Source organism: Balaenoptera acutorostrata, chromosome 15, assembly GCF_949987535.1.
Source record: "Balaenoptera acutorostrata chromosome 15, mBalAcu1.1, whole genome shotgun sequence".
NCBI classification, from domain to species: Eukaryota; Metazoa; Chordata; class Mammalia; order Artiodactyla; family Balaenopteridae; genus Balaenoptera; species Balaenoptera acutorostrata.
In genome coordinates, this window is record NC_080078.1 from 49,002,106 (window position 1) to 49,022,427 (window position 20,322).

At 37.9% G+C, this 20,322-nt stretch overlaps 1 protein-coding gene across 8 annotated transcripts in view; it reads left to right on the forward strand.

The window, feature by feature from the left end:
- The window catches only part of TASP1 (taspase 1), a 237,763-nt gene that overhangs the window by 16,897 nt on the left and 200,544 nt on the right, over positions 1 to 20,322 (forward strand). The window contains exon 1 of one of the 8 annotated variants that reach the window (XM_057530054.1): positions 3,084 to 3,353. The exons of the other annotated variants lie outside the window; for them this stretch is intronic. The gene's annotated coding sequence lies outside the window, so the exon portion shown is untranslated. Of the gene's footprint in view, positions 1 to 3,083; positions 3,354 to 20,322 lie in introns of those variants that run through there. 8 annotated transcript variants of the gene reach the window in all.

Consider the following 20,322-nt stretch of genomic DNA (forward strand, 5'->3'; position numbering starts at 1 on the left):
TATTGTAATAGTTTGAGTCAATGGAAAGATATATAAAAATTGGATTCATGTATTTTCTGTACTTAGAGAAATATAAGTAACAATATTAAATCCTTTCAGCCAACTGAAAATTCCCAGAGTCTGATTTATACTGTGTTATGTTTAATTTGAGAGTAACCACTTATCTTTAGTTTTGATCAATCTATTTAGTAGAGCTAAGTTTTGTCCTAATTATCAAATAGATATGGGTGATCGTTATACCTTTGTCTTTTGACTTTGGGATATACTTTTGACTTAAAAAAAACCATACTTTTAAAACTTGTTTGTTACATTATTAATTAGGCAGATAACTAAAATTGGTTTGAGTTTCCTGAGGACTTTACTAACTGTAGATTGAAATGACTGAAATGGTTTAATGGCCTTATTGGCTAGAAGGGGTATCTGGCCTTGTATTTTGGAAAATATGAAAATTTGCATTTACCCAAATAGTGAAAAGTACACTGACCTCAACTTGTTGCCATGGAGGAGGAAGAGACAAGGTGAAAGAAAATAAAATTTATAATAGAAAAAAATGTGTTTCAGTGGCCTCTGTAACTTATACAGGCCACTTAGACAAATCATTTTTGAGCTTTTCTTGGAATCCCATTCCCTTGTGTAGTTTCATTTTTCTCATCCACCAGGACAGACAAGTGGTGTTATCATAAGACTACAACTTCTGGACACCAGAGGGAGTGTTCCCTTCATTCAAATAAGGGGTGGGGGGCATGTGCGTAAGTTCCTGCCTAGTAAACTGACTAGCTTCTCCCTTTGGGGTTTTGGGAGGGAAGGTGGTCACTTGTATGAGAGGTGTTCTGCAGTGTGGAGTTGAAAATGAGATGATGCCAAAGTGCATTTTGTTTATCTTCAAAATGTGGTGAAGGAAATGGAAAGGTCAGTTTTATAGATCATATTTTAATAATTTATTGTTAAAGTGATTTGGTCCCATTGTTTCATTTAACTATTTATAGTTTTTTTGAGATTCTTTTTATAACTGATGGGAAAGGGACTTCTATCAACCCTGTTTTCCCTCACAGCAGAGGAGATAAATTTGTGAAACAATTTGATCTTCATACCTAGGGCTGTGCATTTGGAAGACAGTTGTTTTCATGCCTGCTTTTGAAATAGTTTTGGTTTGGGTAGTGACAGTAGATTTAAAATTCTAGACCATAATTTTGCACATTTCACATGTATATCTTCTGATATGAATTTCTTATGTGAGGAAATTAGATATAGATCTGGGTGAGTCATGATGCCACTGCTAAAGTAGAGAGCGTTTCACAGATTCTGACAGAAAATGAACTCATAAAATGCGTACTGAAGTGCCCTTTGCACATCAGTATATTTTTCTTAAAAAGTACGAAGATGTGCTTTAAAAAGTTCTAATAAGGAATAATAGGTGAAATATGACTGACAAACTTTTGAGAGGTTACTTGTCATTTTGTGAGGAAACTGATGAATCTGGCTGGCTGGCTGGTGTATCCTTTGAGAGATTTTGGTTAATTCATTTTGAAAACTGATTATTTTGGTAGGTAGAATACTATGCATTAGCAATAGTGATAGATATAGCTTTTAAATTTCATATAGTGAAAGGTAATTTGCACAGGCTCCCTTGTTAAAAATGTTTTGTTGAACTTATGTTATTCTAAGTGGACCCTGCTGTTCTTTTGTTGACTTGCTTCATTCTTTAAGTCTTCGTATGGTCAGGGGAGGTGGTAATTCATGGTCAAAACTTGTTTATTGTCCAAATGCTTTAGCATTTAAAGGGCAGTTTATATTGGGCACAAGTTTTTATGTCTGCTAAAAACGGTCCATTGTCTTTGGATCTCTATATAATCCAATATGATGCTTGCTTATAAACTCTAGAAATTCCTTTAAAAAGTAACTTCTTATCCAGATGGCTGATAGTTTGGGGTGTGAGAGAAAAAATGTAGGCATTTGCATTACTGTATATTTATATTATTATATATAATATTGTTATGCATTTATCTGACCTCTACATCCTGAGATGTAGAGCCAGCTCTGCATGCATTTCTATAAAGCAGGGATCTCCAGAATGTCATCACCATTGAGTAGTCTGTTGCTGGTGGACCACAGCCCAGGCCTCTGTGCAGCTGCAGGATTAGGCCACACACCCTTCCCTTGGCCTTATACTTCTGGCTGGAATTGTTTGTGTGCCTCAGGGGGAGAGAGAACACCTAAGGCCTGCCAGTCCTTGGGATGCTTAGTGGTCATGAAGATGGTGTGGCTTGCTGCTGGCATATGGGCATATCTAGGATGGGAGGGAATATGGGGAAGGCCTGATATAACCCCCTTTCTCTCGCCAAGCCTGTAGCAAATTCAGTTGTGGGGTTTCTTTGTGATTAGATGCTTAACCACACCTGCTCCCTACCCCACTTCAGTGTTTGGTTTTTGCTGCAAAAAAGTAGGGGCATCTGCTTTACACTCATTTATGTTTATTTGAGAGGTTAAAAATTATTTAAATAAATGAGCATCTTTGTTCTTCTGCACATTTTTTTTGTTTTGCAGAAATCATCTTTTCATATGCAAAGGGTAGCTGAGTATTTCAGTGGTTCCTTGCTTCCTCCTCCCCTGCCCTCCTCTCCCCTCCCCTCCCCGACAGGGCTGAATGCATTGGAAAGACAGCTCGATGCATTTAGCTCACATATACACAAGTGCCCATTAACCATGTGACTGAGGAGTCTAATTTTAGACCTACTACCTCTGAAAGTCTCATTTTTCTCTTCCATTGACAATATCTTTTATTCTCTGTAATGGGGAGGGGGTTCCTGTTTTTAAGTATGTGAAGCAAGGAGTTTTACCTTTTCTACTTTGTAGTACTTAAAATGTTTTCATTGCATGACATTTGGATTTTGACTTCGGATGCTCTTTTTACTTTTTTTTTTTTTTCAACTTGGTATCATTGATTATTTCAGTCAAAGACCCTATTTTGCTGTCTGTTTAGCAGTGTTTCCAGGGGTGCTTCAGTATTTCTGTGTATTCCAGCTGTTTATAGAGTCTTTATATTTCTCTGCATTTTTTTTTTATTTATTTTTTTATTTTTTGAGGTGTACACACACAGTTACACTTCACGGAGTTGCATCCAGCCAAGTGTCCATGTTCTTCTTGTGAAGAGGCAGAGAAAAATCACCTCTCCCAAGAATTTCCACCTTCTGACCAAGGGAAATGTGTCCTGAAGAGCTGTACGCAGATGGGAGGCAACTTGTTTGCTTGTTCTGCTGCTATAGAGCATTGAGTTAATTAGAAGACAGGCTGTGGGTGGCCAAGTGCAGACAAAGCAGCACCAGACAGAGCCCAGTTAGCCTGGGGCAGTAAAAGTAAGTTACACTCTTTTTAAAACACTATTTTTGAGTACTGATGCTGATTCTTGCCTTTAGTACTAAGGGGCAACTTGTAACTTACTGTTTGTGTTTACACAGTAGATGCATCTGTTCTTTTCCTCAGACCCTAGAAACTAAACATGCTCTCTAGCACAAAGTACCCGCTTAATTAAGGAAAAGCAGTGATTTTTTTTTCTTTTAACTTTTTTTAGAATAAAAAGAGAACTGAATCAGTTATTACATTTCAGATTAATTTTTACACCGCATCAAAACTGTGTATTAGTTTTTGGCCAAGTCAAAACACTTAAGTACAGAGCTTGTTATGTTACAGAGCTTTGTACTGAGGGGAACATGAAAACAGTTTCACCTTTTTCTAGCCATTTCTTGATGAGCTCTGTGGAACTTATCAGATGAATTCATCTTGGCTGAATCTGGTAGAAGGTATGGTCTGAGACCAGACTTAGCAGTTCCTAAGGAGCTTGTAGCTTTATGTATGAGCCCTTGTTTTGCTCTGGGAGTTATTATTCTCCAAGAATATACTACATTTTAGAATTCAGCTTTGAGCTACTTAAAGCTACATTTGGTAGTGTGGTGGAATTGGTGGTAATTCTGTGTTTTGGTTATGTGGCAGCAATTTAGACTTGGATTGAGTGTAAAATGTCTTCTTCTAAATTAATAGAGATATTAGATTCATTGGCCCTTGGATTTATAGTGCTGTGATTATTGAATCATTTCGTATGTGTCGGGTGTGTGTGTGTGTGTGTGTATGTGTGTGTGTTTGGATTTATATCCTTTGGGGCATCAATTTTATAATCCAACGTCTACTGGTTTTTTGCTTTTGGTAATGAAGGGCTAGGCTAAGAAGATTTTTCTGTGCTCAGCAAAATCACAGGCTGATATCATGAAGGTCAATCTGAAAGACTGCCTTTGATTTTAAGTTTTTGTCTATCTCTCAAACGTAGGACTGTATTCAGAATCTGGAAGGGAATGAGGAGGAACTTAAGTTATATAATTTTTAGGAATCTCATCAAGATCATATCCTAAATCCTGCTACAAAGCAGAACAAAACATTACTTCCGTTTTTTCCCCCGCTCTTTCTCTCTGTCTACCTGCCATCTAATTTTTATGTGTACAGCAGGCTTTACCTAAGTGTTAGAATAATGAAGGATTGCATCTCACTATAGCAGAGCAAACAGCTTAAAATGGAATCCTACGCATCCCAGTTGAGAATAGTGCTTTGGCCATTCCCACTGCCAGGGAGTTTTTACTGGCAGTCATTCCCACTCAGGGTCCAGCCTCCTGCACGGTACGCTCATTTCCTGACAGTTCATGACATGCGTATAACATAGGGTATCAACACTATAACATTTACTAGCCTTCTCAGAAAATTCTGAGTAGGGAACTTATTTTTGTTTTCCTCTTTTGGAGTATGTGCAGATGTTAACATTTTCTAGTGGGTTGGAAATCTTTTAAATAAAAAGCATAGTTATAAGTTACTACTTATAAGTTAGTGACACCCCTCTCACCCCTCCAATCTACCATGTCCTCACTTCACATTTGATAGAAGGATGGTTTATATTATTATAATTCCGTGGCCTGTTAGGTTCTTTCTGAGTGATATTTCCATATTATTGTCAACGTGGTTAAAAGGTATAGTTATTTAGGTTGAAGGGAAGTATAAGTAGATGCCAAGTTTGGCTTTACTAGAGAAACAGCTACATTTGTCTTTTTCTCTTGTAGCTCATGTGGAAAAGACAATTTCAGGTACCCTTTGTGCTAACCTCCTCCTGGACGTCGTAAAGAATCCAACTAAAACAAAGTTTAAAACTATTTCAGATGTGCAAGTCTATGGAAGCCAATATTTTATATTAGAGATTTATGTTATGTTTGACAAGTAACTCTTTGTACTGCAATTCTGTGGCTTTCAATTAAAAAAAAAAACCCATGAAAATAAACTGCTGTGATGTGATTCTTCTGCTTAATTTTGCTATGTCTTTATTTGCAAATTAGGCAGATTAATAATGGAAAGGAGGTGAATACAGGTAGGCAGTGCTTTTTTTTTTTTTTTTTTAATTGCAAGCATTAGTTTGGAGAGGTTTTTTTTTTAATTTTATTTATTTATTTATTTATTTATTTATTTATGAATGACTGTGTTGGGTCTTTGTTTCTGTGCGAGGGCTTTCTCCATTTGCGGCAAGCAGGGGCCACTCTTCATCGCGGTGCGCGGGCCTCTCACTATCTTGGTCTCTCTTGTTGCGGAGCACAGGCTCCAGACACGCAGGCTCAGTAATTGTGGCTCATGGGCCTAGTTGCTCCGCGGCATGTGGGATCTTCCCAGACCAGGGCTCGAACCCGTGTCCACTGCATTGGCAGGCAGATTCTCAACCACTGCGCCACCAGGGAAGCCCGGCAGTGCTTTTTCATTAAAATACTTTTAATAATAAATTAGAGAAGAAACGTGGTTCTGTTTTTTGACAGAATATTGCATGCCAGATCAACAGATGCTCTAATGAACAAAAGCAATATTTAATGCATTTATTCTAACATTTCTATTCAATAGAAGAGCTTGGACACTTCAAGAAGATCATTAAAAAGTCTTAGTTCCTAATACATGTGCTGTTGTGTGTTAGTTTTTTTTTTTAATATAAAGTATGTTTTTTTGTGTGTAATTGATCAGTTAAAAAAATGAACTGTCACAGATACTAAAACTGGGTATTCAACATACTATATTTGACTCAACTGTTCACAGAGTGTGATGCAAACAAATGTTCTCTCAACTTACATCCAGCATGGCTAAAATATTACTTTAACACATGTTAAAAGTAGAGCACTGTAACTATTTGGCTAGATACAATTCCGGGCTGTCTGAATTGAGTAATTTCCTCAGGCATTCCAACTTTGATCAACCACAGCACGAACTTTTAGCATGTCTGTAAAGCAGCCAGTGCATCTATAAATATGTCCCGAGGTAGAGAGAAAAGAGAGAATGCCAAAAAAGAAAGAATACTTTCTGTCGTTAAGGAGCAGTTACAGAATGAAAATGGAAAGTTTTTTGTTTCCCTAGGAACTCTTTTTAGATGATTGAGCCTCTGATGTCTAAGTATACCCTGTGCTTCTGTATTAATGAATGAAAGATACTTCATTTGGGCCTAGTAGAAATGTTTTCTGGCGAACTCCGCTGAAACGTCCTGGTGAGAGTTCGTTTATTCTTAAACTTTCCAGTCTTTATTAATATAGTATTCATTGGCTAAAAACCTAAGCATAAAGAATAGCATGTATCTCAGTAAATCATGTCTTAATTGTTTATAGCTAGTATTTGGGTGAAAATATTCTTATATGACCCTGTTTTAGAGAATAACTCTAAGAACAGGCAGCGCCACTGCAGAAGTAATCTCTTTGCTTTCACCACATGGAGGAAAATAGGTTTTTCTGGGTTTTATCTTCAGTGACCTGGAAAGGAATCTGCAAATATCTACTGGTTTCGGTACACAAACTAGGATAATTTATAATGGTAAATTGCCCTCTTGGACACAGCATGCTTATATCACATGGATGTAACTTCCTTGGAGATATTTTAAGGTGTAGTAAACAACTGTTTGCAAACTGGGTGTTAAGTTGGATAATTTGGCTTGCTTCTTTCTGACCTTGTTTTCTGTAGTCCTAGGATAACAGGTACCGTGACCTCCAATTAGCTCCAGTTGTGAAAATTCTGGTTTTTAGGTCAACATTGTACCGAACATCAGGAGGAATCCATCATCTTGTAATTTCTATGTTGCAGATCTCTTCTTATTGTCCACAGTGTCCCATTAGTCAGTCATGGAAAACACGGTTAATCAGTTAAGTAAAATTTACCAATAGTGAAAAAGTTTTATTGTAGTTTCATACTCTTTTCATTGAGTGTTTTTTCAGAACTAGACAAAGGGTAGTATAGTTCGTAGATTTACACCCTTTAAGCACATTCTCTGTATCCCACAAGAGGTGCAGAGGAGTGGTGGACAGGCACGTTGGGGAGGAAGATGGAAAGGCAAGGCCTGGGTGAGCTAATGTGACTTTCAGAGGCGGGGACTTGAACGGATTGCTAAGTTGGTTTACCTTGTTGCTGTTTCTTTGTTTACCCAAAATTTCTGAATGCCATAATTTCTTCAAAATTGAATACTTCTTTAATTTCATGAGCCTACTGCTTTGAATTTAAAATCACTAAAGTTCACGCTGAGAACGTGAGAGCCAACTTTTACAAAAACTGTGATATTTGGTATCCAGTTTATAGATAGGTTCTCAGTATCCGTTAATTATTTTACCTGATTATCTCTTTGTCATTTTTTTTTTTTGGTGTTACTCAACATTGATATTCCCCTCCCCCCCATGTAACTATATAAATTTTGTGTGTGTTTGGGTGTTTTTGGTTTGTTTCTTTTGCTCCAAATTACTAGCTCCAAAGAGAATACTGTGTTTTTTCTCATCATTTTGACATGGCAATTCACCATTGTATAAAGTTGGAGATGAAGTTGTCTATACTAATGGTGATCAAGGTAGTCTTGAGAAAAATAACATGATATTTCATCATTCTTCTTGTGGATTCTGGGTAGAAAGCTTGTCTGACTCATTTTGGAGAAGCAAAAAAGTATTATAAATTCCAATTGTCATAATCAGAAGATATGTGGCATTTCTGACCACTAACCTGACTCTCAGTTAAGTGTGTTGACACAGGGTAGTTAGTCTACAACACAGATTAAATGGCTTACTTCTGTATTTATCATTCTTCTTGTTTAAGTAGTAAGAAGTTCAAATATTCAATAGTTTCAGTATTCAACAGGGCATGAGAATGAAATCATTATCTGTTGTTGGGACTGGCATTTGTGTCAAAGAGCTGCTTTGCCTGAAATCTGTATTATGTGGAAAACTGAAGACTTACCAAAGCTGAGAGTTTGTATCTGGAGAAGCATGAGACCTTATTAACCTTTACAAAGTGAGGTTGCAGAAGAGACAGTTTACAGATGTGTGTTGATTGGTCCATAGACAAGTTCTTAAAAATTGGAATTTGTTGCCAACATTTAAAATCAGGAGACTCATAAAAACCTGGATTTCTAACTTCTTTTGAAAAAAAGTGAGATCTGGTCACATGGAACATGCATTCTCTGAGGGTTGCAGTCTGCCAGGGCTGAGCGACAGCTGCCCCTTTTGAGTATAGGAAGCTGTGTAACTAAAACTATTTTTCAGCTCAAGGTACAGATGAAAATAAGGCTTGGACAGATATGCCAACTTTTGTGTTGTTGGAAGGCCTGAGAAAATGAACTGATGATTTAATTGGCCTCAGTTTTTTGCTCTAGAGTTTGCAAATTGTTGCAACAGGGATTTCTACCAAAAGTAAGAATAAGACTGGAATGAGCTTTGATTTGATTTTTTAAAATTGGAATTGGACTAAGGTATTAACTTATTATTTTGAAAATGAGCTTCAAATCAGACTAAAGACTTTTCAAAAAATTTCCCACTGAAGTAATTTGAACCAGAACCAAGGTATATCACTCCAAAGAGTTTGAGCTGGAGCAGAAGCAGATCAAAATACTCTGTGACCTGGCTAAGCATGAACTAAATTGTTCCTTTATTTACTTCTAGTTCCAGAAGTAAAATATTATTTTCAGTGATTGTGGTGAAGAATGTACCAGAAATGACCATAAGTACAAGCATGTTGCACTGATTTCTGAACCTTGTCTTGCTAACCTCCTAAAGGATATTTAGCTTCCAACATCATTTGTCTTATCTTGATTCCATTAATTCTTGATGGAAAACATACTAAGAAAAATCATTCATTTGTGCATAATATTTGTGGCTGCATCTGTGATGATTTCCTGGAAACTTCTGTATGTCCTTTTACCACTGACTCACATTTTATTAATCTTTTTTCCGATTCATCTCATTTTTCTCCAGTGAAAGTTGAATCCTGCTTCCCAGAGTGGTTAGCTTTTGTAGCCTCTCATGACTCACTTGTGCTTTCTTACTCTCCACCTCCTCTGTGCTGTTGCTCACAGATGCCTTTACAAGCCTCCTCAAGGTAGGGTTCAAGGAGAAAGTGAAGTTAAGCAGCTTGTGGAGTTCATGTAGATTGGAGTTTCTCAAGGAGAGGGCCATGGTCCAGCTGAATCAGAATCACTTGAGGTAGCTTGTTCAAAAAAAAACAAAAACAAAATTGAAGAGTCCCTGCCTTCACCCCACATGACCTAGGTCAGAATCTTTGGGGACAGGAGTCTGGAAATTTTCATTTTTCTGATATTTTAAAAAAAACTTTTAGTTTTGAAATAATTGTAGATTCACAGCAGTTGCAAGAAATAGTACAGAGAGATCCCTTGGGTCCTCTACCCAACACTGATAAGCTTTTAAAAAAAAATTTGCCATTAATCTTTTTTTTTTTTTAATTATTTATTTATTTATTTATGGCTGTGCTGGGTCTTTGTTTCTATGTGAGGGCTTTCTCTAGTTGTGGCGAGCGGGGGCCACTCTTCATCACGGTGCGCGGGCCTCTCACTATCGCGGCCTCTCTTGTTGCGGAGCACAGACTCCAGATGCGCAGGCTCAGTAGTTGTGGCTCACAGGCCCAGTTGCTCCGTGGCATGTGGGATCCTCCCACACCAGGGCTCGAACCCATGTCCCCTGCATTGGCAGGCAGATTCTCAACCACTGTGCCACCAGGGAAGCCCCGCCATTAATCTTTTATTTAAAAAAGGGGCAGCTCCTTGAATTTTTTGGAGTGAACCAGCACCCAGATTAGGAAACAACATTTGCGGCCCTCCAGAAGGCCCCTTCTGCCCCTTCCAGTCACTCCAGGGTAAAGCCTGTTCTGAAATGGAATCATGCAGTACGTATTCTTTTGTGTCTGCCTTTTTTGGTTTAATTCATAGAATGCAAAAGGTGAAATTCAAAGAACAGTAAATTAGTCATTTTAAAGTAAATAATTCAGTGGCATTTAAACATTCATAATATCGTGCCACCACCACCTCTGTCTTGTTTCAAAACATTTTTCACTCCCCAAAGGGAAGCCTGTACCCACTAAGCAGTTGCTCTGTATTCCCTCCTCCCCAAATCCCTGGCAACCACCAATCTGCTTTCTGTCTCTCTGGATTTACCTATTCTGGATATTTCATATAAATGGAATCATACAACATGTGACTTTGTGTGTCTTCTTTCACTTAGCATAATATTTTCAAGGTTCTTCCACATTGTAGCATGTATCAGTGCTTCATTCATTTTTGTGGAATATTATTCAACACTATTCATTTATATACCACAATTTGTTTATCCATTCATCCATTGATGGACACTTGGGTGGTTTCCATTCTTTTGCTGTGAATAGTGTTTGCTATGAATAGTGAACAGTGTTCCTGTGAACATTCCTGTACAAGTGTTTGTTTATCAAGTTACTGGGTCATATGCTAATTCTTTTTTTTTTTTTTTGGTGTGTATTTTATTTATTTATTTATTTATTGAATTTTATTTTATTTTTAATACAGCAGGTTCTTATTAGTTATCTATTTTATACATATTAGTGTATATATGTCAATCCCAATCTCCCAATTCATCCCACCACCACCAACCCCCTCCCTGCCCCACTTTCCCCCCTTGGTGTCCATACGTTTGTTCTCTACATCTGTGTCTCTATTTCTGCCTTGCAAACCGGTTCATCTGTAACATTTTTCTAGCTTCCACATATATACATTAATAAACAATATTTGTTTTCCTCTTTCTGACTTAATTCACTCTGTATGACAGTCTCTAGGTCCATCCACGTCTCTACAAATGACCCAATTTTGTTCCTTTTTATGGCTGAGTAATATTCCATTATATATATGTACCACATCTTCTTTATCCATTTGTCTGTCGATGGGCATTTAGGGTGCTTCCATGACCTGGCTATTGTAAATAGTGCTGCAATGAACATTGGGGTGCATGTGTCTTTTTTTTTTTTTTTTTTTTTTAAAGGATTTTCTTATTTATTTATTTATTTATTTATTTATTTATTTATTCTTGGCTGTGTTGGGTCTTCGGTTCGTGCGAGGGCTTTCTCCAGTTGCGGCAAGCGGGGGCCACTCTTCATCGCGGTGCGGGGACCGCTCTTCATCGCGGTGCGCGGGCCTTTCTCTATCGCGGCCCCTCCCGTCGCGGGGCACAGGCTCCAGACGCGCAGGCTCAGCAATTGTGGCTCACGGGCCCAGCTGCTCCGTGGCATGTGGGATCTTCCCAGACCAGGGCTCGAACCCGTGTCCCCTGCATTAGCAGGCAGATTCTCAACCACTGCGCCACCAGGGAAGCCCGCATGTGTCTTTTTTTTTTTTTTTTTTTTTTTTTTATTTTTTTTAAATTTTTATTTATTTATTTATTTTTTATTTATTTATGGCTGTGTTGGGTCTTCGTTTCTGTGCAAGGGCTTTCTCTAGTTGTGGCAAGTGGGGACCACTCTTCATCGCGGTGCGCAGGCCTCTCACTATCGCGGCCTCTCTTGTTGCGGAGCACAGGCTCCAGATGCGCAGGCTCAGTAATTGTGGCTCACGGGCCTAGTTGCTCTGCGGCATGTGGGATCTTCCCAGACCAGTGCTCGAACCCGTGTCCCCTGCATTGGCAGGCAGATTCTCAACCACTGCGCCACCAGGGAAGCCCCGCATGTGTCTTTTTGAAGTATGGTTTTCTCTGGGTATATGCCCAGTAGTGGGATCGCTGAGTCATATGGTAATTTTATTTTTACTTTTTTAAGGAACCTCCATACTGTTCTCCATAGTGGCTCTATCGATTTACATTTCCGCCAACAGTGCAAGAGGGTTCCCTTTTCTCCACACCCTCTCCAGAATTTGTTGTTTGTAGATTTTTTGATGATGGCCATTCTGACTGGTGTGAGGTGATACCTCATTGTAGTTTTGATTTGCATTTCTCTAATGATTAATGATGTTGAGCATCCTTTCATGTATTTACTGGCAATCTGTATATCTTCTTTGGAGGAAATTCTATTTAGATCTTCTGCCCATTTTTTGATTGGGCTTTTTTTTTTTTTAATATTGAGCTGCATGAGCTGTTTATATATTTTGGAGATTAATCCTTTCCCCTTTGATTCGTTTGCAAATATTTTCTCCCATTCTGAGCATTATCTTTTCTTCTTGTTTATAGTTTCCTTTGCTGTGCAAAAAGCTTTTAAGTTTCATTAGGTTCCATTTGTTTATCTTTGTTTTTATTTCCATTTCTCTAGGAGGTGGGCCCAAAAAGATCTTGCTGTGATTTATGTCAAAGAGTGTTCTTCCTGTGTTTTCCTCTAAGAGTTTTATAGTGCCCAGTCTTACATTTAGGTCTCTAATCCATTTTGAGTTTAATTTTGTGTATGGTGTTAGGGAGTATTCTAATTTCATTCTTTTATATGTAGCTGTCCAGTTTTCCCAACACCACTTATCGAAGAGACTGTCTTTTCTCCATTGTATATCCTCACCTCCTTTGTCATAGATTAGTTGACCATAGGTGTGTGGGTTTATCTCTGGGCTTTCTATCCTGTTCCATTGATCTATATTTCTGTTTTTGTGCCAGTACCATATTGTCTTGATTACTGTAGCTTTATAGTATAGTCTGAAGTCAGGGAGTCTGATTCCTCCAGTTTGATTTTTTTCCCTGAAGATTGCTCTGGCTGTTCGGGGTCTTTTGTGTCTCCATACAAATTTTAAGATTCTTTGTTCTAGTTCTGTAAAAAAATGCCATTGGTAATTTGATAGGGATTGCATTGAATCTGTAGATTGCTTTGGGTAGTATAGTCATTTTCACAATATTTATTCTTCCAATCCAAGAACATGGTATATCTCTCCATCTGTTTGTGTCATCTTTGATTTCTTTCATCAGTGTCTTATAGTTTTCTGAGTACAGGTCTTTTGTCTCCCTAGGTAGGTTTATTCCTAGGTATTTTATTTTTTTTGTTACAGTGGTGAATGGGATTGTTTCCTTAATTTCTCTTTCTGATCTTTTGTTGTTAGTGTATAGGAATGCAAGAGACTTCTGTTTATTAATTTTGTATCCTGCAACTTTACCAAATTCATTGATTAGCTCTAGTAGTTTTCTGGTGGCATCTTTAGGATTCTTTATGTATAGTATTGTGTCATCTGCAAACAGTGACAGTTTTACTTCTTCTTTTCCAATTTGTATTCCTTTTATTTCCTTTTCTTCTCTTGATTGCTGTGGCTAGGACTTCCAAAACTATGCTGAATAATAGTGGTGAGAGTGGACATCCTTGTCTCGTTCCTGATCTTAGAGGAAAGATTTCAGTTTTTCACCATTGAGAATGATGTTTGCTGTGGGTTTGTCATATATGGCCTTTGTTATGTTGAGGTAGGTTCCCTCCATGCCCACTTTCTGGAGAGTTTTTATCATAAATGGGTATTGAATTTTGTCAAAAGCTTTTTCTGCATCTATTGATGTGATCATATGTTGTTTTTATTTTTTTAAACATCTTTATTGGAGTGTAATTGCTTTACAATGGTGTGTTAGTTTCTGGTTTATAACAAAGTGAATCAGTTATACATATACATATGTCCCCATATCTCTTCCCTTTTGCATCATATGGTTTTTGTTCTTTTATCCTTGCATCCCTGGGATAAATCCCACTTGATCGTGGTGTATGATCCTTTTAATGTATTGTTGGATTCTGTTTGCTAGTATTTTGTTGAGGATTTTTGCATCTATATTCATCATTGATATTGGTCTGTAATTTTCTTTTTTTGTAGTATCTTTGTCTTGTTTCGGTATCAGGGTGATGGTGGCCTCATAGAATGAGTTTGGGAGTGTTCCTTCCTCTGCAGTTTTTTGAAAGAGTTTGAGAAGACTGGGTGTTAGCTCTTCTCTAAATGTTTGATAGAATTCACCTGTGAAGCCATCTGGTCCTGGACTTTTGTTTGTTGGAAGATTTTTAGTCACAGTTTCAATTTCAGTGCTTGTGATTGGTCTGTTTATATTTTCTATTTCTTCCTGGTTCAGTCTTGGAAGGTTATACCTTTCTAAGAATTTGTCCATTTCTTCCAGGTTGTCCATTTTATTGGCATAGAATTGCTTGTAGTAGTCTCTTATTATGCTTTGTATTTCTGTGGTGTCCATTGTAACTTCGTTTTCATGTCTAATTTTATTGACTTGAGTCCTCTCCCTCTTTTTCTTGATGAGTCTGGCTAAAGGTTTATCAGTTTTGTTTATCTTCTCAAAGAACCAGCTTTTAGTTTTATTGATCTTTTCTATTGTTTTCTTTGTTTCTATTTCATTTATTTTTGCTCTGATCTTTATGGTTTCTTTCCTTCTACTAACTTTGGGTTTTGTTTGTTCTTCTTTTTCTAGTTCCTTTAGGTTTAAGTTTAGATTGTTTATTTGAGATTTTTCTTGTTTCTTGAGGTAGGATTGTATTGCTATAAACTTCCCTCTTAGAACTGCTTTTGCTGCATCCCATAGGTTTTGGATCATTGTTTTTTCATTGCATTTGTCTCTAGGTATTTTTTGATTTCCTCTTTGATTTCTTCAGTGTTCTCTTGGTTATTTAGTAACGTATTGTTTAGCCTCTATGTGTTTGTGTGTTTTACGTTTTTTTCCCCTGTAATTGATTTCTAATCTCATAGCATTGTGGTCGGAAAAGATGCTCGATATTATTTCAATTTTCTTAAATTTACCGAGGCTTGATTTGTGACCCTAGATGTGATCTGTCCTGGAGAATGTTCCATGTGCACTTGAGAAGAAGATGTAATCTGCTGTTTTTGGATGGAATGTCCTATAAATATCAATTAAATCTATCTGGTGTATTCTGTCATTTAAAGCTTGTGTTTCCATATTAATTTTCTGTCTGGATGATGTGTCCATTGGTGTAAGTGAGGGGTTAAAGTCCCCCACTATTGTGTTATTATCAATTTCCTCTTTTATAGCTGTTAGCATTTGCCTTATGTATCGAGGTGCTCCTATGTTGGGTGCATATATATTTACAATTGTTATATCTTCTTCTTGGATTGATCCCTTGATCATTATGTAGTGTCCTTCTGCTCCGCCATCTTGAGCCCATCTGTCCCATGTGCTAATTCTGTGTTTAACTTTTTTTGAAATCAGCAAACTGTTTCCACAACAGCTGAACCATTTTACACTACCAACAGTACTGTACAAGTGTTACAATTTCTCCATGTTCTTGCTGGCACTTGCTATTTTTTGTTTTTGTGATTATAACCATCCTCATGGGTACGAAGTGGTACCTCATTGTGACTATGATTTTTATTTCTCTGTGAATAATGATGTTGAACATCTTTTTACGTGTTTGCTGACTATTTGTATTCTTTTTCAGATAAAAATATCTGTTGACGTCTATTCAAGTCCTTTGCTCATTTTATAATTGGGTTTCTTTTTGGTTCCTTGTCTCTTGTAACAGTGTTTGTTTTAAAGTTTATTTTATCTGATATGAGTATTGCTACTCCAGCTTTCTTTTGATTTCTCTTTGCATGGAATATCTTTTTCCATCCCCTCACTTTCAGTCTGTATGTGTCCCTAGGTCTGAAGTGGTCTCTTGTAGACAGCATATATATGGGTCTTGTTTTTGTATCCATTCAGCAAGCCTGTGTCTTTTGGTTGGAGCCTTTAATCCATTCACATTTAAGGTAATTATTGATATGTATGTTCCTATTACCCTTTGCTTAATTGTTTTGGGTTTGTTTTTGTGGGTCCTTTTCTTCTCTTGTCTTTCCCACTTAGAGAAGTTCCTTTAGTGTTGGTTGTAGAGCTGGTTTCGTGGTGCTGAATTCTCTTAGCTTTTGCTTGTCTGTAAAGCTTTTGATTTCTCCATTGAATCTGAATGAGATCCTTGCTGGGTAGAGTAATCTTGGTTGTAGGTTCTTCCCTTTCATCACTTTAAATATGTCAGGCCTCTCCCTTCTGGTTTGTAGAGTTTCTGCTGAGAAATCAGCTGTTAACCTTATGGGAGTTCCCTTGTATGTTATTTGTCATTTTTCCCTTGTAGCTTTTAATTATTTTTCTTTGTCTTCAATTTTTGTCAGTTTGATTACTATGTATTTCAGCATGTTTCTCCTTGGGTTTATCCTGCCTGGGACTCTCTGCACTTCCTGGACTTGGGTGGCTATTTCCTTTCCCATGTTAGGGAAGTTTTTGACTATAATCTCTTCAAATATTTTCTCGGGTCCATTCTCTCTCTCTTCTCCTTCTGGGACCTCTATAATGTGAATGTTGGTGCATTTAATGTTGTCCCAGAGGTCTCTTATGTTGTCTTCATTTCTTTTCATTCTTTTTTCTTTGTTCTGTTCCGCGGCAGTGAATTCCACCATTCTGTCTTCCAGGTCACTTATCTGTTCTGCCTCAGTTATTCTGCTATTGATTCCTTCTACTGTATTTTTCATTTCAGTTATTGTATTGTTCATCTCTGTTGGTGTATTGTTTAATTCTTCTAGGTGTTTGTTCTTTAATTCTTCTATGTCTTTGTTAAACATTTGTTGCGTATTCTCGATCTTTGCCTCCATTCTTTTTCTGAGGTCCTGGATCATCTTCACTATTATTATTCTGAATTTTTTTTCTGGAAGGTTGCCTATCTCCACTTCATTTAGTTGTTTTTCTGGCATTTTATCTGTTCCTTTATCTAGTACATAATCCTCTGCCTTTTCATTTTGTCTGTCTTTCTGTGAATGTGTTTTTTGTTCCACAGGGTGCAGGACTGTAGTTCTTCTTGCTTCTGCTGTCTGCCCTCTGGTGGATGAGGCTATCTAAGAGGCTTGTACAAGCTTCCTGATGGGAGGGACTGGTGATGAGTAAGGCTGGGTGTTGCTCTGGTGGGCAGAGCTCAGTAAAACTTTAATCCACTTGTCTGCTGATGGGTGGGGCTGAGTTCCCTCCCTGTTGGTTTTTTGGCCTGAGGCAATCCAGCACTGGAGCCTAGAGGCTCTTTGGTGGGGCTAGTGGCAGACTCCGGGAGCGCTGCTTATGCCAAGGAGTACTTCCCAGAACTTCTGCTGCCAGTGTCCTTGTCCCTGCGGTGAGCCACAGCCACCCCCCCCTCTGCAGGAGACACTCCAACACTAGCAAGTAGGTCTGGTTTAGTCTCCTATGGGGTCACTGCTCCTTCTCCCTGGGTCCTGATGTGCACCCTACTTTGTGTGTGCCCTCCAAGAGTGGAGTCTCTGTTTCCCCCAGTCCTGTTGAAGTCCTGCAATCAAATCCCACTAGCCTTCAAAGTCTGATTCTCTGGGAATACCCCTCCCTTTGCTGGACCCCCAGGTTGGGAAGCCTTATGTGGGGCTCAGAACCTTCACTCCAGTGGGTGGACCTCTGTGGTATAATTGTTCTCCAGGTTGTGAGTCACCCACCCAGCAGTTATGGGATTTGATTTTATTTTGATTGTGCCCCTCCTACCATCTCATTGTGGCTTCTCCTTTGGCTTTGTACGTGGGGTGTCTTTTTTGGTGAGTTCCAGTGTCTTCCTGTCAATGATTGTTCAGCAATTAGTTGTGATTCCATTGCTCTTGCAATAGGGAATGAGCGCATGTCCTTCTGCTCCGCTGTCTTGAGCCCATCTGTCCCATGTGCTAATTCTGTGTTTAACTTTTTTTGAAATCAGCAAACTGTTTCCACAACAGCTGAACCATTTTACACTACCAACAGTACTGTACAAGTGTTACAATTTCTCCATGTTCTTGCTGGCACTTGCTATTTTTTGTTTTTGTGATTATAACCATCCTCATGGGTACAAAGTGGTACCTCATCGCGACTATGATTTTTATTTCTCTGTGAATAATGATGTTGAACATCTTTTTACGTGTTTGCTGACTATTTGTATTCTTCTTCAGATAAAAATATCTGTTGATGTCTATTCAAGTCCTTTGCTCATTTTATAATTGGGTTTCTTTTTGGTTGTTGTTATTGAAAGATATAGGAGTTCTTCATATATTCTTTTTTTTTTTTTTTAAAGGATTTTCTTTTTTATTTATTTATTTATTTGTTTATTATTTTTGTCTGTATTGGGTCTTCGGTTCGTGCGAGGGCTTTCTCCAGTTGCGGCAAGCGGGGGCCACTCTTCATCGCGGTGCGGGGACCGCTCTTCATCGCGGTGCGCGGGCCTTTCTCCATCGCGGCCCCTCCCGTTGCGGGGCACAGGCTCCAGACGCGCAGGCTCAGCAATTGTGGCTCACGGGCCCAGTTGCTCCGCGGCACGTGGGATCTTCCCAGACCAGGGCTCGAACCCGCGTCCCCTGCATTAGCAGGCAGACTCTCAACCACTGCACCACCAGGGAAGCCCTCTTCATATATTCTTGATGCTATACTACTATTGCATTTCTCTGTCAGTCTGAAATTACATCAAATTAACACTTAAAAGGGAAAATATATTGTAACTACCCCTGTGGTTTTTTTGTCTCCCCCTTATAGCCCTCTTGCCATCCCCAGTACTTCCTATTTCCTGTCCTGTTTTGTTTTTCTTCATCATATTTACTGCTATCTAATATGCCGTCTAATTTATTTAATTTCTTACTGTCTGTCTCCCTTGGCTAGAATTCTGGCTCCATGTGGGCAATGATATGTTTTCTCTTTTGTTCATTTCTGTATCCCCATGGGTTAGGTCAAGGATTAATAAACCATAGCCTGAAAGCCAAATCTGGACTGTTTCCTGCTTTGAATGGCCTGGAAACTAAGAATAGTTTTGCCTTTTTTAAATGGTTGAAAAAAACTCCAAAGAAGAATAGTATTTCATGACAACAAAAAATGATATGAAATTCAAATTTCAGTGTTTATGATGGAGTTTCATTGGAACACAGCCATGCTCATTCATTTGTGTATTTTCTCTGGCTGCTTTTCATGCTACAGAGGCAGAGTTTAGTAGTTGTAGACTTGTCTGTGTGGCCAAGCCTGAACTATATAACATATCTGGCTCTTTACAGAAAGATTTGCCTGGCACATAGATGAACAATAATTTTTTGTTGAATGAATTAATGAATCTTAGCCTATACCACCACAGAGGAATCTAATTGGAAGTCTTTCAGCAATCCAGTCTTGATAATTTGAGCTTAATTGGCTGCTTAATAAAAATATCCTCAATGATTGTTTGGTAACACATTTTCATTGGTTTCTATTCATCCTGTAAATAATGAGAATTGATGATGAAATACCAGGGGGTTTGTAATTGTTAGGATAGTGTCAGGTAGGATAGGTTTATTGTACAAGTTTTACTAGTGTTAGTTTGAAAAAGACTATAACAACATGGAGTATACATCCTGTTTTTATTCTATTTAAAAATGATTCAAGAAATTGTTTCAAAAGCTGTTCCTTTTTTTTTTCTCATCAGCTTTAGATTAATAAAACTACCTGCTTATTAATGAAGGCAGTAATAAAAATAATTTTGATATCTTAGCATACTTAATTTTGAGTAAGAAAGTGTATTATCACGTAATTTCATTCTACTGTTGAATTTGCCCTTGATTAACAAGGTATGAATACTAACATATTAGTAATTTCCTGTAAATGTCTAACTTCTCCTTAAAGGAAGATTGGAAATTGGACAAACATAAATCATTTTATATAAAAATGATTTTACAATGTGCCAGTCCAGTTTTTGTACAACATTTGAAAACTAAATTGTTTGCATCTGTAAACACTGTTAATAGAGGTCTCATAATAGATCCCCAGAGGTACAGTATACCCCATAGCCTTGCAAACAGTTCTTATTTTATGCTTTCAGCAAAGGACATTAAATGGGTAATACAGGTTGTGGTTTAGAGTGAAAGAGTAATGCTTTGCAGATCTTTGCCTTGGCTCAGTGTTTCCAAATTTCATTAATAAGAAAGGGTTTCCATGTCATGGTGGGTGTGTAGCTCTTGATTCGCCTCTTGGCTTTCCTGCCCTCTCTTTGCTGGTTTAAGCAAAGTGATCTTGCTTTTTAAAGCTTTGTCTCCTTTGAAAGTTATAAGTAAACTTAAAAAATATTTTGCTTTTAAAATGT